The 20549-nt window shown below is 40.1% G+C and overlaps 1 protein-coding gene and 1 long non-coding RNA gene across 3 annotated transcripts in view; one reads left to right on the top strand and one right to left on the bottom strand.

The window, feature by feature from the left end:
• The window catches only part of LOC147753397 (uncharacterized), a 9991-nt gene extending 1026 nt beyond the window's left edge, over window positions 1–8965 (top strand). The window contains exons 2-3 of the long non-coding RNA XR_015311358.1: window positions 480–8443; window positions 8831–8965. This is a non-coding gene — a long non-coding RNA (uncharacterized LOC147753397). The remainder of the gene's footprint in view (window positions 1–479; window positions 8444–8830) is intronic.
• LOC111261107 (uncharacterized) overlaps window positions 1–20549 on the bottom strand; it is a 26037-nt gene extending 5488 nt beyond the window's left edge. Inside the window, exons 1-4 of one of the 2 annotated variants that reach the window (XM_022834361.2) lie at window positions 20462–20549; window positions 18829–19090; window positions 14448–15120; window positions 14059–14135 (exon numbers count right to left, since the gene is read on the bottom strand). The gene's annotated coding sequence lies outside the window, so the exon portion shown is untranslated. Of the gene's footprint in view, window positions 1–14058; window positions 14136–14447; window positions 15121–18828; window positions 19443–20461 lie in introns of those variants that run through there. The other variant, XM_086968573.1, reaches the window with a different exon arrangement.

Here is a 20549-nt window from a genome sequence, read left to right as displayed (position 1 = left end):
TTCATGCCAAAGACAACTGCTAAATCAGTCGTTGGAAATGGTAATAATCATAAATTCGAGTCATCGATATTTATCTAGTAAAGAAATCACTATAGCAATCATTCCAAAAAAGATAAGCCTTAGTTCATTTCATCATAAGTACGTAAGTGTTTTAGCTGTTTCAAGTTATCGAATTTCGCAAAGTCGCAACTCAATTTTGCTGTAATAAGACGTTTTCAGTAGTAAATTTCCTCTCGTGGCGAAATACGACCGTCTGGCAAGTTTTTCAAAAAGTTATCGCCATATAACGTCAGTCATATGAGTTTAGAAGTGAATATAGCCTTTAGTCGGAACAAAGCGGGACGAAACAACAAGAACTCATTACGAAACAAATTGTCTATAACTCTGTTCATTCTTCGAGCTGGTAACAAAGATAAACTTAGGGCTGAACCATATTAATTACATGACTTCTTGCTCTCCCCTTCTAACATTTCTTCCAGGTCAATCGATACCTGCCTTCGGCGAGTTCGTATAGGGTCGACCCGGACTTTCAAACGATTACGACTGTAAGACGCTGCATGCGTACGGGGCTGTGCCTCGGCAACAGCAAGACCCAACCAACCAACTAAATCGACCAATTCCTCAAAACTATAAGCCGACCAATAGAACAGCGGGCTGAGCCGCCATTAGAACTTTGCTCCATCCCTGAAGAGCCAGCATGAGAGCAACAAGCGCGCCAGTGGTAAGGGCAGTGTCTGAGTAACTAACTCATGCGTCATTGATGTACCGCTCAATCATGCCAACAGCAACGGCGACTAGTTGGCCGCATGTGCGTCAGTTCGGTTGTCTACGGGGTACGCCTGCTGAGGGGCCCCGGTCCCGTGTAAGCTTTTATGATGAAACAAACGCAGAATAGCCTGATGAGACCTGGGAGATCGACAGGGGCAAACAGCTAACCAGCCAATGGAGTGAAGGCCGAGAACTGAGTGCCTGTGCAGTCCGGCCTGGCTAAACTGTGTGGAGTCGGCACCTTCATGGTGCCGCGGTAAAAGGCGAAGAGTCAGATAAATAGAAAGCAAAGAAATGAAAACTTAGAAAAAGAGAATGATGTCAAGCTGAAGACAATAGTGGCCAGCCACAGCGGAAGCACGGATCAACCCTGGTTGATTTAACAGCAAAAGTAGTTTTTGTATCGTTGCTTCGATGTCTGAATGTGTATTTATGTGTTGGCATTTCACAGAAAAACACACGAGCTCCTAAAAGCGGGACGAAGACGAAAAAATGAGACGGAGGAGAAACTGAGATAAGCAACCACCACCAGGAAAAGCTACGACCAACAAACTCCAAGCTGAGCGATTCCGCTTCTGCGCAACCAGTCGGCGGTAAGCCAGTTCTTACTTTTAAACCGATGTAAATGCTAAGGGACTACCCTCAATGCAACGAACCGCCGAGTCGCAACAAAAGAAGAAACCATATTCTGTCTATCGATGTATGTATGCAACGACAGGAAAAGGAATTAATGATAAAAGCAATTGTCCATGGCCCAGAAGGATAATATCAACATATAAACAAGAAAAATAGCCTGGGTACACAATAGATGAGGGTATGATGTGCATAAGTAAGTCGCTGTTGTAGACAATGAAGAAGGTTATCAACGAACTATTATCACAATCGACACCAGCGGCGTATAACTCAATAGAATGGGTGTGTAAACTGCACAATTGACTATGCTTGCAGCTGTGATGAGGAAAGATCCGCTGTCTTTCGTATGCGCCTTGGGGTAAAATTAATTTGACTAACATTACGCCATTATTTACAATCATTTACAAGTAAACTTTGGCGCTATATGGTCTAAAACGATGCCGAGAGTTTCCAAGTGCCAAAATTAAACAAAGACAGTTACGTGACCGACATAGTAATCTAATGTTCCGGTTAGTCTAGATAATCAGCATTAATATGATAATCGAGCAAATTTGAATGTTTAGTGTTAGCCTTCTACACGGGCTTAGTCCTTTATGCCCTCTACTTTGAGCCTGTTTTACACTCAAGTTAATCACTGGTTTCAGCTGCGACAAGAAGAACTTGAGCTCTTTCCAGATAAAATAACAACTATTATTAACGGCGACTCGAGCTATAATCCTTTCATTACGACTTCAAGATAAAATGTTTTTTCAACTAGTAGTAACATATTGTATGATTATGTAGAATTAAGTTCGAGAGTGAATACATTTAGCATTACTTTCAGGGAAACAGCATATAGCTCAGTATAGGCCATATGTGGTTCTGAACAACTACCTACAACTTTTCACGATAGCCATATTCAGAGCACGACATCGTATCAACACTACTTACTCTCAGAAGCCTCAGTCTGCCGTAATATACTAGTGCTGTCCACTCAGAGTCGCCTACAGTACAACGTATCTTTTAACATTGGATGTTACTTAAAAGAAATTGCCGCTCGAGAATTTGGCCAGCAGTATTGATTATGATAGCTAATGTACAGCCGCTATCACAGGCACAAAACAACTGTCTCTTTATATGTCATCATTCAGTTCTATAGAGCTCTTCTGTTCCTGCTAAAAGCTAAAAAAATTCATGCTTGGTTCTAGACGTGCAGGACTGCCCCACGCAAAATTCCGGCCCGAGATTGAGACAGAAACCTTATGCTGTTATTAGCACTTGCCTAGCTAGCATTATTGGCGTTAATATCAATAGAGATCTAGTAATGTGCCATTGGCGAATAGCACCATACACGTCAAACTAAGGGCGTCCGAAACGTCAAAGGGACATTTTGTAAAGGTTATCCTCGCTATCTTCCTTTGCTCGTTGGTGGCGACGTTTCTTTGCTACTCGCTCGAAAAACCTGGCTGTATCCATCTTGAATTTTCACATGTTCGAGCCATCGATTCTGGACAAAGAAGGCGCGAGGAGGCAAACGACAAATGACAACAAGTAATCGAATCTGCCAAGAGCTTCATTGGTACTTCCAATGGCTATTAGGATTGTAATAGAGCAATTGGCAGCCCTTTTCGCTCATGTTTTATGCAATGGAAGAAAGAATTGAATGAATAAATCCCGAAGGAAATTCGAAGCGGTGAACCAGAACAGGCACATGGCCGGGCATCCAAATAACATGGCCCAACAGACAACGTAACTGAAACAGGCGAAAGAGACAGATAAGCACAGAGATATAGCGCGAATGGTATCCGAACATGAAGTAAGTTGAACTTACTCATGTCCTACTGCTTCTATCACCACAAGAGGCAGTTACTCCCTCCTTCCGTTTTTTCTTTGCTGTATCGTGACCAACGCTATTTCGTGCGACAGTAGCGTTCGCTGAGCGCCACTTCGTCAGTCATGTTTTTGCACTTTTGGTGACTGTCATTGTAAGACAAGAAAGGCAGCCATGCATGAAGTCCGGTCTGTGTCTTCTCCAAATATCTTTGCATAGTTGGTAAATCAGTAGGGGTAATATTGCACTCTTTATTTAAGAAAAATGCTTCTAGGGATTTTATGTTGACAAGGGAAAAGACAACTTTTGCAAATAGGTATGTCGCTGTACGCAGAACAAGAAAACAAGGTATATCGAGACCCTGCGGCGTATAACATGAATATTGTAGATCTGTTTTGCAACCGATTGAAGTTATTGATTTTCGAGAAGGTCATTTCCCGGAAGAGTTGAAAAAGGCTAGGATGCTACTTATGCCAAAATTTGGTAGGCAATAGAATTTTTTCAGTATAGTGGATTTAGTTTAGCACGGAGTGTTCGTTCGAAGCAAGTAAGCACAGTAGCCTGTGCAGGCGACGTAATGTTGGTGATTACTACAGGACTTAACTGGAATTAGGGAACAAAGTAAATATAGCCCTAGCAAATGGGGTAAACTGGATGACCCGATTCCGATACGAACTAATAGCTGGGAAGACTGGCACCACACTGCTTATAGACGGATAGAAGTGCGGGAGGCTCCCCGGAAGATGCTACAGAAAAGCATTTTCAACGACCTCGTCTTTTACCTATCGTAACTACAATAGTACTATCGTGGTTGGGGGAAGAAATGTATGAAAGTCGGACATTCTTCCAAAAGAAGGCTAGAAAGTTGCAATAGGAGTGTGCAAGCATGATAAAAGCTGTTGCCAGGAATAGGACGTTAATACAGAAAATCAGGTCTTTACTAGATGTATAGCTCATCCAGGGAAGGGACCATTACGTCTTCTAAGTTGGACACCAACGTTTGGTTGAGATCTGGAACTCCCAAGATGGCAACTTGAATAAGTCGATGATGGCAGATACTCGCCAACAATGTAAATGTAAGATATTTAAATGCAATAGGGTTTCGAGGCTTTGAACAAAACAATTCTGTAATACTCGAGACTTGAAAATGGCTCGCTTCGTTCATGTTTTATGTTATCTACAAAATGAATTCCGCTAAGAATACGAACCGTTATGATAACAAAAACATTTGATTACGCAAAAATAATTGTAATCAGTAATAATAGCTGAATGAAGTAGCTAACTCTGAAGTAAAAAATAATTTATTTACAATAAAAAATGGGGAATACGATTTGGCGAGGTTTCATGAAATTAACGCTCGAGAAGAATCGCCTGCTAGAAGCGTCTCATTCGGGCAGGTAGACAGTTGAAACTGAACTAAAACGAAAGAAAAAGCAAATTGTTCAGAAAGGACTGGAACCCAAGTAATCTAGTTGAACGTATTGAAATTAGAAATAGGATATTTGCAAATATGGCTGATCTTATGGATCGCTGAATTTCAAACGCCTCACTTCGTAAACATTCATAGAAAATAAATAGTGGAACAGATATCCGTCTTTTTAAATCAATGGAGTGATTCATGTAGTTTATTCATTACGTATGATAACTTTTCCAACCGGTATCAGTCTCCGGTAAAATAAAAGCCAAATTAAAACGTCAATTTCGTCTGTATACATCGCCCGTTGTGCTCCGTATTTTTATGTAGAATCGAACATTATATACTGTTACATACGACTGCTGTACGCCGACCTAATGTAAAAGAAACGCACTATTATTCTTCCTGGTTTTGTGGAACACCCTTTCTCTTCACTGTAGAACAGCGAAAATCAAAAAACCGCTATCATTAACGCACCAACGGTCGATACCCCGATTGTCAGTACTAAGGTAACCAATCGATTGAACTTTACTTCCTTCTTCTTTAATAGTGCTCAGATAGCAATGGAACACACCTAGCGATCCAGCATCAGATAACTAATATTACTACTTTTTAATTAATAATATTGCCACTAATAACAATGATTATCTTCTATTTAATGAAGATTATATTTTTGTTTATTTCACTAGCGTCTCTTTAATTGTTCATCTACCATTAGATAGCTTTAATGTGGACATTAGGAAAAGACATAGCGTTTAAGCCGTCGCAGCGCCACTATATGACTTGTAGTATACGCTGCAGCTTCGAGCGTTGAAAATGACATTTTTTTATCGTTTTGACAGTTCTGTTCACGAAACGGGTCGCGTCGCACTCGTCCCCCTTCGTTCTATATGCGATGAGCGTCCAGCCTTCGTCAGTGAAGATATTTCGTTTTACTAGACATGGACGCGATAAAAACTTGTCGCACATTCATGGTTAAAATGCACATTTTTTAGTGAACAGTAGTTAAACATTGCTAAGCTTAAAATGAAAATTTTAGATCGAAGTTTTTTAGGAATTTGAGGTGTTAAACCGTCAGCACAATTTTTTGGCAGTAGGCTCATATTTTTCTATTTTTTTCCTATTTTTAAGACACGCTCATCCTAGTCGAATGTCAATTAGGAGTAGTTAATGTAGGTTGGATCGATTTGTGAAGGGACAATTTCGAGTGCTTCTTACAAAGCATTTTCACGCAGGACGCTTCTTCCGTTTAGGTCCGCTTTCAGACAAACCGTGTTTCGCTAAGGCAAAATTACTTAGTCAGATCAAATGTCTGCGCGCCGTGTAGCTTTAAACGTAAAGCACCTTGAACGTCTATACCGGTCCGAATATGGGCCTCGACGGCCAAGTGTACGTCCAAAGGTTCGTTCGTGTAACATCAAACGAGGCAAATGCATAAGTTGATTTGTCATCGCAAACAAGAACGATTTCAGTTACGTTTCAAAGTCGGCACAATACACTGCATTCCCGATTAGATCAGCCAACGACCCTAGCTGAATGAAACCGTCGGCTGTTGTCGGATGTTGGCTGGATAATTTACACGCTGTGTTTGAGTTCTCGGCGACGCCTGAGTCCTTTGATGGGATCCTCGACCGCGCTATTCGAGAATTAGAGACGATGCATTATTTGAGTCAAATGAGTCCTGCCGAATGTTCCTGAACCAAAACCATTAGTGGGCCTTGAACTGAAATCTATTAAATTTTTATACAACGAAAGAATATACTTTGAAGGATAATTCACCATCTAATGACAATCAAGATAGCGTGGCGTATGCATCTAGACGAAGCTGTTTTGAGACTTTCAGTTCTGTGAGATAAAAGTTACGATAATTAGATCTGTTCCACTATCTCTAACAATTTCTAGATCAGCTCGTCCATTTAGCTATATTTGTAGCCCTTTATAGGCTTGCTAACCTAGTGGGATTGTTTAAGCGTGTGCAGCCGCTACTTTGAAATTTTTAGACTCCAGCACAGAATTAAGTCGAAACAAGCGACGTTGAATGTTAAGATCCTGTTGGAGCGGCATAAGGATATCGCACTAATCATAATGCAATCGTACCGATATTAAGCGTGATGATTGTCAGAATAGAAATAATTATTACTTTAGTTAAGATGGTGTTCACGTTGTAAAAATCACCCTGTGCATGAGTTCCCCCCAGTTGTCGCTTGTCCATTGATCTGTTCGTTCCTCAGCTTGCCCATAACGAACTTTCTCGTCGTCCAACGCTTCAACGGTCAATGTGTGCCTACTAGTAACTGCGGCGACAGCTCCTAGTCATTCAGGGTTAGACGAGTGTCGCTGAGTCATCAACTGGGCCAGCAAACAGAACTTGTTCTGCCTGACGGCAGCGGGAGAAGGCATGGGAAGGCCACGCACAACATAAAGTCATGGTGGGAGAAAACTCAAACCACACCATAATAGAGCCCATTGGTGAACACAGGCCTTATAGTAGTCACAGCCGATATTTTCGGGTTATCAGTGTAGCTCAGTCTCTGTGCTAAACAGCTACTGTGTTGTTCGGGCTTAAATTACGAGTCGCGCTCTTCTAATAAACAACGCACGGCCCGCTAGTTCAGAATAAGTATGGAGGTTTATTTGCGGTATACCCGCAAGTTTAAGCGGCCCGCAATATCTGTTCTGTTATTTACTGACGCGTATTCAGTAACTCTGATTCAAACTAGGGAAAGTAGGCCCGTCAAGGTACAATGAAATCGCAACCGATAGGATGCAGCCGTGGCATATCCGTTTGTTCGTCATTGAGCCGTGATCAGCGAATCCGTGAACCTATGAAATCTTACTGCAGTCTTAAATGAATGAACACGATTCTTGACATGTTTGCGTTACATCTAACATGGAAGTCGATCTTCAAACGACGACGCTAGAAACTGTGTATCAACAAAGTCTTATTATCTAATTCTATACGTATCGCATAACAAGATTTAATGATATCAAACAAGAGTATTCCTACTGGATGGCGTAGCGTCTAGTAAAGGGAAGTGACCCTCGAAAAGCGAAAGTAATTAAGCCAGTCTACAGACTTGCCAAACCTAGGGTGTTGACGGTTTAACGCCGCAATCCATATATGTACACACTGTGACCATAAAGCAAGATAATTTAAAAAAAAAAAAAGAAACAACTGCTTTTTCAAGATAAGTATTAAGTTTGTTTCCCATATTGCTCTACCAGCTATTCTTAAGCCAGTACCACAGAGCGATCTTTGATATGTATCAGCTTGGCGAGTCCTGTGTATCCAAACTCTTATCATTGTTGATGGAAGCCCTTTTTCTACGACAAAAACATCTCATCTTCAAAAAAATTGCGCCTGGCCACGTTCATGCAATCTTCACCTAGTCTTCTGCTACTTTCTGTATTAATCCTGCATAGACCCTATCCGCCAATCCGCACTTAGCGGACCGTTCCCGCTGACTGGCTTCACTCACATCTCCCATCCAGAGAATGTACGTAAATCATTGTCGCCGGACTTAATGCTGTTCAACTGTGTGCAAACGTTCACAGATGGCGCGAGATGCGCCACTTCAACCGGGTATTGTGTGTTGGTGTCAATTTCGCGTGTACGGCTATATCAGCAGCAGGTCTGATCCATAGTTTTCGGTACCAGCTCACTTCTCCCAAGGCGGAAGGAATATAAAATTAGTTTTCGTCTTCAGAAACATTCGGAGCTCGGCGTGTGCACAGAGCGGATCTGCCTCTTTTCATGTTTTTCTCGTAGGTTAGCGTATCCTAAAGTATTCAAGGGATGGAGCGTCGATCCGGTATAGGTGAGTACAAATGGCATCGCCGCCATGTTACCTACATACAGTCTTTTGGCGGTGAGTCGATCCGCCACTTAAACACACTACACTACTTAGAGACAGCAAGCAAAATGAAGTAGTGAATGGCCGTATAGAAATACACGTTGCTAGATGTGCTGCTAGTACCATAGATGTCAAGGGCCTGCTCGCAAGTTATGGAGAACGCTATGGAGACAACTTGATACAACAGCCTGTTCTCTTCGTTAAACGCCTTCCAGGCCACCGGTCTTATCATTGACAATCGAAAGCATTAGCTGGCACATTTCTTCTGAATTTTTCAAAATACCCTTCAACAGTACGAGCGAAAATATTTCGTAATTGTTCATGTACAATGTAAAATTATTTTTTTTGTAGGTTCACATACATTATTTGGCTCGACGACCTGAGTGTCGTATAACCACAACGCTGTCAACTGCTCCTCGATATTTAATAGGGTCTTGCTACTTTTTTTAGAATATGAACAAACAGAAAATAAAAATGGGTGTAAAAAGCGTTGCCTTTGTTTTTTTTATTGTGGGAAAACACATTGTAATACACTATCACGACTATGATCACTATCAATATGGGAACCGAAATACTGTTACCGCTTTACCTATGTGGGAAAAATAGGTTTATATTAAAATAGGTTAAAATAAAATTAAATAGATTAAAAAGGATCTATTTATAGATTTCAATTCAAAACAGATTTTTTAAAAGTAGTGATTTTACCATAGTGTTTTCTCGTCAAGCCAAACCTACTCCCAAAAAAACAAGCCTTTTAACGGCCGTTCTTTGAATAGGCCGTATACTATATACTCATAGATAAACAACAATGGTGACGAATACTCATTAAACTTTCAATACAGTAAAGGTTAGCCGTTAGAGTATTGGCTCTTCATGTTATCGAATCGCTTCGAAGTAAAACAACAGTTATTGTAGGATGGTAAATTTCTTTCAGCTACGCGTCATCATACCGGTTCTTATAGGCCATAAGAAAGACCGTCTGTTGTTGAGAATGTTTCCGTGATGGCGCGGCGGTAAAGTGCTTATTTACTAAACCTAGAAACACGTGAAACCAGCCAAATACGAAATTGGACGAACCAAACTCAGGCAATGTCCAGGCATAAAACTCGAAACATTTAATGCTAAATGCTACGCATCAGCTGTTTTCCTTTAACGTGATAAAAAAAGAGAACAAAGCTTGATATTTTTATTAGACGATTAGCTGTGATATCATGGCCTCTCTCTCTTTAATCTGATATCTATGTCCTACTTTAATCCTACAAAATGCCAAACGTTTGTATTAAGAAAAATACCTATACAAGCTTCGCTCGTATCGCAAAATTCATTTAGAACCGTTCTACTTCTGTAAGTCGAATGGGAACTGCCTTAACCTAATGACTGTAAGTAGAATGAGTGATGTCTGTTTCCATGAAAGTTGCAGACTTCCTATGAGAAATAGGACCTACTGTGCTTCTTTTATTACATAATGTTTACGTCTTTATTTTCCCTGCAATGGATCATATCGACTGCATAGGTCTTTTCCATTCTCTATTTCCCCGCCTTAGGCTAAACTACTCCTCGGCATGCATGCAAACTCAGACCAACAAGCGAAACCAAGTTGGTTTGTGCAGAGAATCCACAAAATAGGTATAAGCATACTAAGCAGGATTGTACAACTGATCCCTACCTTAGCTGGCGAAGCTAGAGCCGTATCTAACTGTCTGCTTTGTACTGTTGCCCGAAAAAGGGTATTTCTCTTTATATCAACGACAAGCAACGTTTTTTCGGCCCCAGCTGTTCATTCAGCTCTTTGACGGTAGAGGTAACTAGTCAGCGGCATTCATGAGGTCAGCATAACTGGTCATCAACTCTAACTTACACATGGTGTGATATGAATAGACACCGATAAGCGCGTTTCATTTCTAATGTCGTGGGCCTTTCTTCGTGCCGACCTAGCGGATAGGCAAATCTGCGTATATGTACGATAAAAACAGAGAAAAATTTTCGGCGAGTCATTTTTACCCTGGCCATTTTCCTGTCGTCTGCTTATGGGCACGATAAAGCTAACAGACACATATACCGATGATAGAAGAGACCACCAAACGGCCTGGCGTTATTGGTCTACATTATGGGGATAAAATAAAGCTAGCTATTACTGAAGATAAATGAACTAAAGAGTGAAAGGTGGTCAAAATTGTTTTCTGTATTAATCCGACAGTGTCTATTTTCATTCTATTTTGCCCACTCGCATGTAAATGGTTCAGCTATTCGAATTGACTTGTTACTCTTCTCGACAATGGCTCATTTCTCGTCATACATAAAGCCCAAAGTTCGACCCTATTTACGAAAGGAGATCGGAGTTGGTTCTGTTGCAGCTCGCAATATCGATTCGCCTATCATTAAACAAAACCATTACGATACTTCGGTTTGTGCATTTCCGTGTCCGACGTCAGAACAGCTGGAAGCGATATTTCAAAAAGTTGAACTGGGTTTGTGCATGTGAACTTTTCTCTTTCCTTATATTTCGCCTATTTTTTCGCTAACATTTATTCGATCGAATGTGGGCGCGGGGTTGGTACTTGTATATGTGTAAGGCGGGGAGGGGGCGAAGTAAGGGATATATATATCTTTACAGCAAATTTTACTGTTGGTAACGTTTCAGAAGTACTTCGTTTTACTAGGGCGACGACTGATTCATTAGTCGGTCGTGTTTTCTATTCGATCCTCCGCGCTAATAAAGCCATATGAACATATGGCAGCAAAAGATAGTTATACTACCAACGCAGTGCTGAGAAAGATACAGAAACGTTTGTTTACACCCTCTACACTCTTAGCAGCGTTCTCTTGTTGCGTCATGATTCCGTTTTGCCTTGATAAAAAAAATCATACTCCGAGGGGGCAACGGCTAACGATCGACGTTCTATTTCTAATCGTTAGGATATAATGTTATTAGTAGCCGCATAACAGCCTCTAAATGACACTCTACGCACATGCACCAACAGCATTGTGGATCATTGAGATGATTTGTAGAACTTCGATTTCATCTTTCATGTAGAACTTGAAGCGTCATGAATCACTCAGATGAACTTTGATGAGGTATAAAAGTCAGTGGTGTAAGTGAGCGGCGGGTGTTCAAATAAGATTAATTATCAATTAAAAGGCAAGTAACTAGCGGTATATGATCATCAGTACAATATATATTTGCTGATATGCTGCTGAAGAACTATCACTGTTCATTGTAATACAGCATGAAACCATATATTATTCTTTTTTTCTGTTTTTGTACTAGAAACGTCATTTATGATATAATATCTTGTAGGTTACGCCCTCAATAAACCTGGCTTTTATTTATGGATTCAGTGACCCGGTAGAGAAGATCATGCGTAGGACGCATACGTTTGGCTCAAACAATAACAACAGCAGCAAATTATAATAAAATGTTTGACCGAACATATTTGCTTTCTAGCGGCAAACAACTCCAAGCTGCCAATTGCTAGGCATAGCTTCATAATAAAGCTCTACAAACGGGCCAATCCCTGAACCTTACAATATAACGTATGTCTAGACCTAAAATTTCTTGCTTCACGCTGTGAGAACTCGGATTTAGCCGGCTCGTCATTTTGTGGCACCGCCCATTTTGATTAGATAGATCATATCGGCGTGTTGTTTTTCTGTTCCGTTTCAGCAACACATGTAGAGGGGTCGATGTTACTGGTGTCGCCGTAGACACCTATACAATAGTTGTTATCCCTTTCGACCACGAGCTGTGTCACCTTTCTCACTAATAAAACCTTTATAGACGCGCCATGCTAGATTTCCAGTGTGATACAAGTACGTAATACTACCAACGATCAAATTCTGTCTTCTCCCGATCCCTTTCTAACCAACCAGGTAACAGAAACTAACATTAATATGTCGATGTCCAGTTGCTGTGAATACGGCAAGGCTTCATTCTGCTTCAGCCTTCTAGCTTTTCAACACAATATACTTGTGATGAACTTAGCATTGATGCAGACGAGGCCCCTGCGCTTCAGAACAACAGCAGCTGCAATATCAATTGGTTTCCACATGTGCTCATTGCGCGAAAACTGTTCTTATCCTAAGAAGTTGGCATATCCACCGATGATAGAGACTGGCGCTAGAATTTTCGAAGCTAGCTTCCGACGATCACCACCAGGGCGTCCACCCTACCTACAATCGCTGCTGCCGCTCGAGTCTTCGCCATCACTATTGAAATGACAGCAAGGTAGGTTATATTTGGTTACAACTTGGAGCAGCGATACTGAGCGACACCGGGAAGCGTTTTGGTTTGACGCAACGACCTCCCTGGGGGCACTCCACTCATCTGGTCGCCCAGCCGTTCCCTTTGCTGCCATAGCTGCTATCCGAGCCAAACCGTTCACGAATCGTGGCATAAGCGACTGTCTAGAGACTGTGCCGTCACCACTCTGCTCAGTGAAGACAACGCTATATTTGACTGAGAAGACCACAGAAAGCCGTTAACGTTGCGGCAGTCACGGTCAACGAACATTCACAGAACAGTGGAAAATTTTCTTAGTGTATAGTTTTGCAAAGAAAAAAAAATCATGCCTAATGTAGACTCGAGAATACTCACGTAGGATAGCATAAAGGCTGAAGGGAGTAAAGATATTAAGGCAAGTCTTGATGAACCGTTTGGATCAATTCAGATTGGCACACAGTGAGTACAAGATATTGGCAATCGACTCTATCTGTATAAAGTGTGACTTTGCATACATTGCGATGCATGACATCATCCACCTGACGGGATCGTACGAATCGCACGTCCTGTAAATATGTTTACTTGATTTAGTCTACGGACAGCTCTGACTTTACCTATGTTTAGGATTAAAAATCATCGTAATTTTACAAAGGTTTGTAAAAAGCCAATAATAAGTATGAAATATGAATGTATCGTAAAATACATAAATATACATATACACAACGATAGAAATTTTATTAGCCTGTGTGCATCTTGACATCCGTGAAGCTAAAGTAGTATTTATAATGATGTTTCGTGCAGGGTAAGGTAAGTATTATTTGGTCTAACTTGGATAATTAGCACACTATTATTGCTCTTTGTCTATGCGTATAGATTAGTACCACAGGGCAGTGATTCGAGGTTGTCTTTTGATGTACTTCTCTAAGACAATCGTTTTAGAAACAGTTTGAAATAACTGCGGCTACTTTAAGCATAGTGTATATTACTTATACAACAAAATGTGTAGATTGAATTTTCAATAGCAGGTAAGGAAAACGGTAGAACTTACTAAAATTGAATGATTTTACTAGATGAACATTAGTGTCGCCAAAATCAAGTTGAACAGTCATCTGTACATTCGATTAATGTGTCATTTAGGAAATAAATAGAATAAGTAGTGTGCTAATAGCCTGACGCATTAGCGGAACATTGTGTTACCGGAATATCGTTTCCGTGCACTCGTTTCTCGTATTATCTGATAGACTGACGTCACAGGACATTAACGGAGCAAAACTCCATCACTATATATTAGGTGCACAAATGAGCTATGGGCCTAAACCTGGACTCTTTCACTTATCGCGCTCTGAGATGTATCGCGGACCTTCTCGTTCAACGGTTGTCCCATTCGGCATGATAAGGCGACATATCCTTCCTGTGAACACCACTATCAGCTTTTGGCTGTAAAGAACCAGACCAAGTTTTTTTTCTAATAACTAGAATGTAATAAATTCAATGTACATCTTATTAGTAAGTAAGTAAGTAAGGAATGAGCATCGTACTCAGCAGTGACACTGACGACGACGCATACGTCCCTTGACAGTTTTAAGGTCTTCAGCTTGCATCTATTATAGTAGCAGAAAAGTAAAACGTAGCAAAAATAAAAGTAAAGCTATATATATATATATATATATATATGAACACCTTAAAACTATCAAGACGTTTCGGTCCAATTCTTTGTGCATACATACATTGAACTATCTTCACACTCACCTGCGTCATACTATCAATGCTTTAATTGTTGTCATACTCCTCTTTCTCATGAACTCAGAAGTCCTCATCAAACACTTAAATCGTATCCTTTAGCTACTGCGTTAAATTATACGGTATCACTGTCATTTCACCTGCTATTACAAATCATCATAGGCCATCGGTTCCACTTGTACACTATGTTTGCTGCATAGTGGTTCCCGTTGCGATATTTGCAGCATGTCTCGAGAAAATATGAAAAGAATCCATTCCCTGTTTGTCTATATCCGCACGTATGTAGGTATAACTATTTAGCTTCATTTAGCCATGGCTCCTAGTCGGATCCCATCTAGTCGAGCAGTTTCACTAGGACTGCTAGGGGCTTCTTTTGCCGTTGAGGACTTAAACCGCATGCACTTTCGGAACTCCGGTGGTTGCGGTGCTCATTGTGAACGCACTACTCTAAGATAGCGACTCAGGAGCGGTATTCAACACCCTGTCGGTTGGCCCCTCAATCGGCCGGTAAAGGAGCTGTTGCTGGCGTCGATGGCTATCGTTACCAGCGCCGAATCGCGCGCGCTGTCAATTCGTTGGTTCGTCATCCGTATCAACAGCTGGGGTGAGGAGGAAACGGGGTGACGAACGCTAGATGGCACTACAGGGCCGCAAAACGATTCCATGGCCACAGTGGCTCGGCCTGGCGGCGAAGAAGCGAATTTTATGTACGGGATATCAGATGTGCAGGCATGTAAAGCGGTGTTATGTGATGACATAATAAGAAACAGTAGAAATGTTAGGTCAATATCACATAATGAATCATATAGAAGTAGGTATCTAGTAAATAGACAAGGCTGTTCATGACAGGGACCTGTTCAATAAGGAGTATTTTTCAAATATAATTGATCGATAAGGATACTGGCAGCACGTAACTGATTAAGCCAATGTTTCTGTTTACCTCGTGTGAGCACAAAGAAATCATCTGTTGTAATGAACTAAAAATGTTTCGATCTTTATTTCTGCTACTACCATTAAGCATTGCTTCTGGTCTAATGATGAACTAGGGACTGTAATAATGATATCAAGCATCCGACACGGTAAGTGGAGTTTGCCTGAACTCAACCCCAACTTAGTTACGAGCACAAGTTTGTCTGGTTCACCTTGAATTTGAGCAAAGTCTAAATTTAGGGCCATAGTGTTTGCATTGATTTGCATGCTTACTACGCAACGTATTTTTCCTGTCAGAAACATAATTTGCTTTTCGTTAGAGCCACACCAGAATTTTACTATCATTTTAAAAGTACGGATCCAAGACCAGGAAAGCATCAATACCTAGCAATGTTATTGAAATAGCCGTTCAAAGATGCTTGAATACGTTTCTCCTGTATATTATCGACAAGCACCCGATTTTACAAAAAAAGGCAAAGTATTCTCTAAGCAGACTCGAAAGCGACTCATAGTCCGATAGTTGACGATATTTTTTTCAAAACAACATCTTCCTCTTAGTTAGGTCTATTTAGTATAAAAGTTTTACTACATTTCGCAGGAGCATTATATGCTCAATAAGATGCGTTTTCTTTTTATTCAGAAGAACCTAGCTGACAACTAGTAAATTTAGGAATAAGATATCGTGGTTAGCAGAGGTAATTCTTGAATTGCAATCAGTCGAAGTACAAAAAGCACATCCGATTTGTTTAAGACTATATCTATTATACACTGTTTTTTTTTACCAATGATAATTTCTAGGCTCTCCAATGTATCTTCTCCGAAGTCAAATAGGATTTTATTCGTAGCTTAAATCTTTTCAGATAAGGTCAACGAGTTTTTTAGATTTCATCCTAAAATTATTGTGGTTAATTTGTCGTAGGAAATGTTCCAAACAATCTAGTGTCCAAACAAAGGATCACTATCGATTTTCAATAAAGCAGCTGCTAAAAATATTTACGTACATTAGTGCAGATAAGGGCAAGTCGTGGAAATACAATTCCATTGGCGCGCCACTGTAATTAGAAGCACATTGACCAAGTCTGTCAATTTAGAGAGTTTCAGAACACTTAGACATAACTGAACAAGAGGCAATTATCTATTAATGTTATTGTTTTTGTAAAAGAGAAAATAGATGCCAATTCTGCTTCGAATCCCAGTAATGATTCTTAAATCTTTTGTAATTCGAAAAACGGGTTATATTTTATAGTGTAGTTGCTTGAACCAACTGTAATGTTCCGGTACAGTGGTCAATTTTATTCGCACGAGTCCAGAGTCGCTCAAAGTTTACTATTATCTATCATTGTCCTTTTTGTCCATGTGAAACGCTGGTGGTTTTTTTTTTGGTGTTAACTTCTTATTTTTACAGGTTTTTCGTTTCTTTGATACGTATAGGCATTTTGTGATTAAGTTTTCGTCTTACATGCACGTTATTCAACTCTTATCTACTCCAGAAAGCGTCTTATTAAATAACCTATTGGGGGAATAAACGACCAATGCGTTACTCAAACGTAGCCCTTTTCGAGTGACTGATGATTCCATTATGTTCGAAAACAATGCACCGAATATAAGTAAAGTGTTTACTTCATGTTGCCTTCAATGTAGTCCACGTAACGTGCTTCATGGCAGAATGATGCAACGATCGAACCTGAATGCATTCTGAAGTGTATCACAACTCCTGATAGCTGGCACAACGTTCGACTGGACCTGTCTGGTATGTGGCTTGCAGGATGTCCATAGTCATGTAACAAATATCGCAGTCCAAGGAACCTCCGTAGTCTTAGTGGGATTACCTAAGTTTTCGGATAGACTAAGACATTTTGCAGCGAAGGGTGATCACCGACTCTAAATTAAAGTTGGAGTTACCACTAGTTTTGGTTCCGCGACACCTTCTCAGCATCTGACTGTAGTTTTGACCAAGAAACGATTACGTAAATTAAGGTTATATATTATCACAGATTATGCTAAAGGTATGGGTTGACTGGATTGACTAAGTACCGGTGATTATAGTTGAATATTAGTAGGTAAACTCTACTATAATATAATCTTACTTTTTTTAGGTCTTTTATATGAGTTATTGATACTGGCGAGTGCCTTTAGCTTGTGAAGGCTGTTCTTAGAAATAAATTTTCGGGCTGCAAGTACCAAATAATTTTAATGTGAAAATGATTATAAAGAAATTTTACCACCCGATTAGTCTGTTAACGGATTTCAGGTTGGACGAAGTATTTGTAAGTTGCGCCCTCATGAGCGCCGAAGGAGAATCGTAAGCAGCCAGTATCAAAGGCATCCGCAAGGATCTTCATCACTAGTACCCAGTTCTCAGTATATATATACATGTGTGTGTGTGTGTGTGTATAGAGAGAGAGAGATTTTATATCTTAATGCGCCTAGGTGTGTTACTTCAGCTTATCGATCCCTACCAACTAAATAGTATGTTAAAATTCGCTAAAGACTTGGAACTGCAAGCTTGCAAGAACGAATGAGAACTACATCTCATTGATTAGTTTTATCGCAGGAGATATGTGTGTCCTATGAATATCCTTTACTAGACTTTTCTTTGTACTGTAAAAAGTTGATACGGCATCTAATTTTCAAACGTAGCGCATATGCGGAAAGAACTAATCTTTGGTAATTTAGAAATTACTTTGCAACAAAGAAAGAAGACGACTAGAGATTCGTAATCATTAATAACGCTAGAAATCCATATATAACTTTTAATCACGTTTGCGCTCAAGTCCCTGTCGGTGGTGAATAAAAACAGAGATCATAATTTTTTATTTAATTAGACCCAGATAAATGTGGTATGTGTATAATAGTAAAAATAAGAATAAACACTTCCTGGAGCTCCACGAAAAAAAATTGTAAGTGCGAGCTGCGATAACAATCGTTTTCATTTGCGTGTAGACCTGTCAAAGCACCTGCTAGGAATGGGTCTTGGCCAGTTTGGCTTGCAGGACATAACAGAATCACCTTTTGAAGTGGTAATACTCCTTTGCGGCCGTCATGAAACTCTTAATGGGATTAAAATTTTATTCTTTCAAATGTTCGGTTACCGATAAGCTTGTCTAAAAATGATACCGAAGTCAAACACACTTCCGCTGTGCCACCCGTAACTGGCAAGCAATCGTGTTTACGTTGATATCAAGCCGTTCTACGTGTGTCTACCCTCGACATCTCCAGGGAGCGTTGCGTCATTGTAACAACGGCAGGTATTTGCGAAGACCCTATTTATCTGGACAGTGGAGTTTACACTCTTTTCAATTATAGATATTTTCAAATTTCTCATGCCATTGAGAATTACTTGATTCTGCGGTTAGCTGGCGGCTATCGTCTCCGTATATATAATGACCAAGAATCTGCTTTTAGATGTTTTGTTAGAACTTGGGTTTACCATGCTGCAACAAGGTATTTGGATACTCACCATTAAGCCGAGCCAAATTTTGGCCACCGAGATGAAAAGTTGAGTCTTCTCCTAGAGAGGTAACTTATAGTTTCATTCACATATACAGAGTGGGGTATACAGAGTTTGTTGATACATTTCCTAACTATCATTTTTAGCAAGCACCACTTAGAAATGAATTACATAATAGTTTAATTTAATTTTCGTTTAAACGTAGCCACCATCACCTCGATGAACTTCATCTGTAGGTAGGCTGCTCCCGAAAGTCTTCCGCGAATTAAACCTGAAATTGTTGACGACTTATTGCGAACGACGGCGTGCGCTTATAAAAGGTATGCTTTTGAAAAATCCCCAATTTAAATCAACTTCTATCTTGTTAAGCGACTCACACTATATAAGGAACGGCAGTTATAAACGTTACATAACAATGGCAACATCATGGCATTCCGTTAATTTGATAGAGCGAACAACCACTTTTTCGGATATCGGAACCATTTTCTTAAAATACTGATCGCCCCCCAGACAGCGAGCCACTGTTATCAGCTGTATCTAGCTATGTATAAGTGAATATATTTGTGATATTATGTAGCAAGCATCTGGCTGATTAAAGCTCGGAAAGAAACCACGTTTTTGTTATTACATTTGCTTCAGCTTTATGAATCGTAACCTAGTGGCACATTTTTTTGGATTACGCCGCATATTTATAATGTCTGCTATTTTCTTAAAATTAAAACCGATCGGAGATGTATGCGCGTCCTTATATCTGACCTGTTACTTGTAAAATTGCTGTACTGATTGTATAATAGTGGGTTGTATATTATTGTGGGACAAATCCTTGTTATTTCGTGAAAAACAAATTAGCATCTCAGCAATCAGACAGGTCATCTGAAATTGTAGCAATATTCCAATGGCCGCGAGTCATGTCTGCCTTTTAGTTTCCTAGCCTGCATGTACGAGCAAGTTATTAAGTTAAGGCACTCATCTACATTACAAGGAGATCACTTTGCCATTTTCAGTACGTTTACTCCTTTCAAAATGCCTCAAAATGCGTAATACTTCGAACCATTCGTTTGCCGTTGCTATCTAACTCGACCTGGCGGATGTAATCTGTGCACAATTATGGAATGATTATAGCCAACATGATGGCCTCACTGTTATCACTGATGACATTTTCAAATAAGTTGCTAAGCGTGTCCGATGAACTGAATAAACTTTTTTTTTTTTTGTTTTTCTCACGATTTGTTCAACGACGTGCAGTTGGTGGAGTTGGGCGATCCCCAATCTTTTACAATTAGACCCTGCTGGGTTGTCGATGTACTAAAATAGAATTGATATGAATTTCTACGCAGTGTTCGCCAAACTATAGTGCTTATATTATCGGAAGATGAAACCCAAAATCGTAAAAAACAAAAATTATGCAACTATATTCCATATTCAGAAAACACAAGCGAAAACTGACATCGTCATCTGCTTATCACCACTCAATAACACCCATAATTTTTATTGATCCTTTTTATAAACAATCATTAAACAAACACGAATAAACGTTGAAGGCTTCAACCGCTTGAGAAATTCAAGACTGAGATTAAGGGATTTAAAGATAAACGGTCAAAACACTCATCAGCAAGCAACGCTCATCTGCGCGACTACGTACCTTTCCTGTTCAACTCCAAATTTAGCCCTGGCGGGTATGAAAACAAGGCACAATCGTAGTCGTGCTGTTTCTTTTGTTATCTCTTGTT

Source organism: Varroa jacobsoni, unplaced genomic scaffold (genome assembly GCF_002532875.2).
Source record: "Varroa jacobsoni isolate VJ856 unplaced genomic scaffold, vjacob_1.0 scaffold_518, whole genome shotgun sequence".
Lineage (NCBI taxonomy): Eukaryota > Metazoa > Arthropoda > Arachnida > Mesostigmata > Varroidae > Varroa > Varroa jacobsoni.
Note: the sequence above shows the minus strand (reverse complement) of the source record. Positions and strands in the feature narration are given on the sequence as shown.